We start from the raw sequence: 4,104 nt of genomic DNA, 5'->3' as shown, positions 1-4,104 counted from the left end.
GAACTGTGGTTCACGGTCCTGTGTGTGTTTTGGCTACTCATTTGGGGGGATCTAATGGGGAAAACTATGGATTTTTCATTATTACAGTTTTGGGTAAAGGGGGCGATGGGCTGCATCCCTGGTTTTTGTTGCAAACCGAGCGTATATGGTGATTTTTACTGTATTATTAAGGTGGCCATGCCTTGACTTGTTTAAACTGTATTTTTTTGGAAAACCATGATTTAGATTACCAAATGGGTGTGGTTTGTTTGGTTATATGAGCATGCATGTGTCTGTGACTGTTGAAATGCTAGTAGGAATAGGGTTCCGAATTATTCCAGGTACAGAGAGTGTCCGGCTTTATATCCGAGGGCGTGAGCCTATATTGACAGATCAGGCCGAAGGGTGTGGATCCACCAGTTAGAGCCGGTACGATGCCATGGGAGTTGGGGACTAGCCATGTATCGGTGGCAACGTGCTTCGCTGGTTGGCTACTGGCCAACATCGGATTGTCGCAGATCGGCTTCGGGCCGAAGGGTGTGAGGACACCAGGGTTGCTTATCATGTGTGTGTGTGCGCGTATGCACTGTGTAAATTAGTACTGGACTGTATTTAACTGCATGTATGTTGCATCATGATAAAACTTAAATGCCACACACCAATATGACCTATATTCTTCCTTACTGAGAGGCCCTACTGTATGTACATTTTTACAGGTCCTAGGAGTAATCGGAACTAGCGTCTTGGTGTAGGGAGCGTAGTGGCCGATGTACTGCGGTTAGCGCTTGGGTAAGTGCTAGGACTGTATTTTGGTGGGTTGCCATTTTGAGATGTAGTTGGGCACCCGTTTGTACGTTTTGATAGAGCCTGTTTTTGATCTTGTATAGACTCTAGTATGGTATTGTATATGTTTATATAGAATTACCTTTTTCCGCTACGTATATAATTGTGTTTGGATGTGTTTAGGGTGCCACGAAACCCCATGGGGTCGGACCCTCATCCATTGTATTGTATCTTTGGATGTTTTATCGGATACAGGTATAAATTAGATTACATTTTCACCCTTGGGTCCCATTTCGGGGTTCGGGGCGTGACAGTCATAATGCATGGTGTGCCTGTGTCCATCATATTAGATCGAGATCCGTGGTTCACTTCCTAGTTCTGGAAGAGTTTGCAGGGAGCGTTGGGTTCTCAATTTACTTTTAGTATTGCATTTCACCCTCGAACGAATGGACAGTCCAAATGAACCATTCAGATTCTAGAGGATATGCTACGGGCATGTGTGTTAGATTTTGGGGGTAGTTGGATCCGATATTTTCCGTTGGTTGAGTTTGCATACAATAAGAGTCACCAGGCCAGCATTGGAATGGCACCATATGAGGCTTTGTATGGTCATCGATGCCGATCTCTGTTGTACTAAGATGAAGTTGGCAAGAGGCATATTTTGAGGCCAAAACTTGTTTTGCAAGCCTTTACAAAGGTCAAGCTTATCAGGGAAAGGATTAAAGCAACCCAGAGTCGACAGAAGAGTTATGCGGATACTCGTTGACGGGAACTAGTATTCGAGATAGGTGATATGATATTCTTGAGGATTGCTTCGATGAAGGGAGTGATAAGGTATGGAAAGAAGGGCAAGCAAAGCCCTAAATACATTGGGTCATTTGAGATTCTGGAGAGGATTGGTTTAGCAGCGTATAGGATAGCATTACCCCCAGCACTTTCTAGGGTACATGACATGTTCCATGTGTCCATATTGAGGAGGTACGTTCTAGACCCCTCGCATGTAATCAGTTATGAGTTGTTGGAGATCAGGGATGCTCTGGCATACGAGGAGGTACCAGTTCAAATTCTGGATTCGCAAAAATACAAGAACTACGTACTAAGGATATACCATTAGTGAAGGTACTATGGCGTAATTATATAGTTGAGGAAGCTTCCTGAGAAGTAGAAACAGAAATACGCCAGAAGTACCCACAGCTGTTCAGTGAGGTCTAGTGCCAGATGAGTAAGGGTATGGTTGTATATGGATGGATTAGAGTAGGTTGTGTAGTTAGTTGTTTGTAATTTTAATTATGGATAGTCTTTAGGAAAATTTGTTATGGTTATTGTAATTCCCTAAGACATTATATGTAACCACGGTATTCCTCCGCCATAAGTGAGGGGAGTTAATAAACTTGGGACGGGGCCACTATATGGGTGGCTACCGACTCTTCTGTAGACTGGGATCGTGAGTTAAGAATGTGATCGGTAATAGTTAACAAATTTTGAGGACAAAATTTTTGTAAGAGGAGAATGTAGTGATCGAAAAAAAATAATGAAAATTAAAATTAAAATTTAAAAAATTAAATTAATTAAATAGTTTTTTAATTAAATTATATAATATAATATATTAATATAATATCTTATATTACAAATTAGGATAAGTATACATTCTTAGGAAGAATTCATTATCTTCCTGAGAATAGAGCAGATATAGAGGCTGCGTAACTCTCCATCCCCCCTCTTCCACTCTCCTCAATTTCTTCTCCAATATTCGGCCGATTAGAAATCCGAATATACTATTGGGTTCCTATTTCCGCCACCAAAATTCCTACTAAAGCAGATTTTTCATGGGAGCGACGTAGGCCTATCTCCAGGGGTAAGGTAAATTCTCACTTTTACCTTGATTTTTCTTAAATCTTGAGCCCAATTAACGAACGGAAACTGTCAAGAGATTCGTGAGAAGATTCTTTACAATCTAGTCAGAGTGGGTTTTTGAGTTGGAGCTCTAGGGCACCAACCCTAAATTAGGGTAAGTTTAATAATTTAGGCTTTTATATGCTATTTAGGGTATTCAGAACCTTAGGGGATTTTAGGAAAATTTACTCAAGGGATTATGATGAATAATATGTTAAAATTTGAATTTCAGAGTTTTAGGGGTTTTGAATGCCGTGGGGTGTAGGTCGGGGTTTTATCAGCCATTTCAGGAATCAGAAAAGGGATTAAGTTAAGTTAGTAATTTTATGAAATTTGAATCAATTTAATTGTTATGTTTATATATATATATATATATATATATATATATCTTGATTTGAGAATTTGGAGGTTATTTTTTAAAACCCCGTTCGGATTGATTCATTTTACAAAATTAGGATATATGATATGTAATTTTATATAAAAGGAATGGTGGACAGTTGAATATATATATATATATATATATATATATATATATAAGTGCGTTTAAATGTGAAATTATGTGGCAGATGATCTGAATGGGTTGGAAATTATAAAATAATAAATTGTTTGAGAAATACTGGAAATGCTTGTGAAAATGCTGAAACTGTTTATGAAATGTAGGAGTTTGAAATAACAGCCAGTGGCCAAGTATTGTTTGATTGGCCAAGGGCCAGAATTGTTATTTGGCGGCTGAGGGCTGAGTTTTAATTGACAACTATACGTCAGGTTGTATTTTGTGGTTGGGGGCCAGGTTTTTGGAAAAAGAGGAAATATATGTGAATTGATATTTTAAATGGTGATTTCTATTATCTAAATTGCATAATATGCTTTAGGAACCCTGGGGACCAGTGTATTGTGAGCACGGTACCATTGCTAGGGATTTGTTATGTGGCCGTGTGCACCCACACTTGTGCTGAAAGGTGTAGGGTGACCTTGTTCGATTTGCCTACGTGAGGTGAATGTACCGCCCCTGGGTAAGGGCAATCAGATCAGTAGCTGAAGCTATATATACCTGCAGAGTATGTTAGCAGAGAGTACAAATGACTTTTTTCTGGATGGATCCCCCAAGACAATAGTCCAATCTTCGGGCCACACAACCCGTGCCATGGGAGAAGTAAATGGCGTGTTTGTCATAGGGAGTGTCCTATATGCATATCTATTAATTTATGTAAATACAAATAATTAATAAGATAATTTTGAGGGCTTGCTGAGAAAGGTGAGTGCCCTACTAGAAGTAATGGTATTAGAGTAAAGGGAAGCTACTTGTATGGGTGGGTAATCATCCCTATCCTCGGCTAATTGTGTGTGTGAGTCTAAAATAAGAATGATTTCATAAATGTGTTTATCTACTTAACGAACTGGTTATTTTTTGTACACTAAATGCATGCTGGCCACACACTGACATTAACT

This window comes from Malania oleifera, chromosome 5 (genome assembly GCF_029873635.1).
Source record: "Malania oleifera isolate guangnan ecotype guangnan chromosome 5, ASM2987363v1, whole genome shotgun sequence".
In the NCBI taxonomy this organism is placed as follows: domain Eukaryota; kingdom Viridiplantae; phylum Streptophyta; class Magnoliopsida; order Santalales; family Ximeniaceae; genus Malania; species Malania oleifera.
This window is presented reverse-complemented; position numbering follows the sequence as displayed.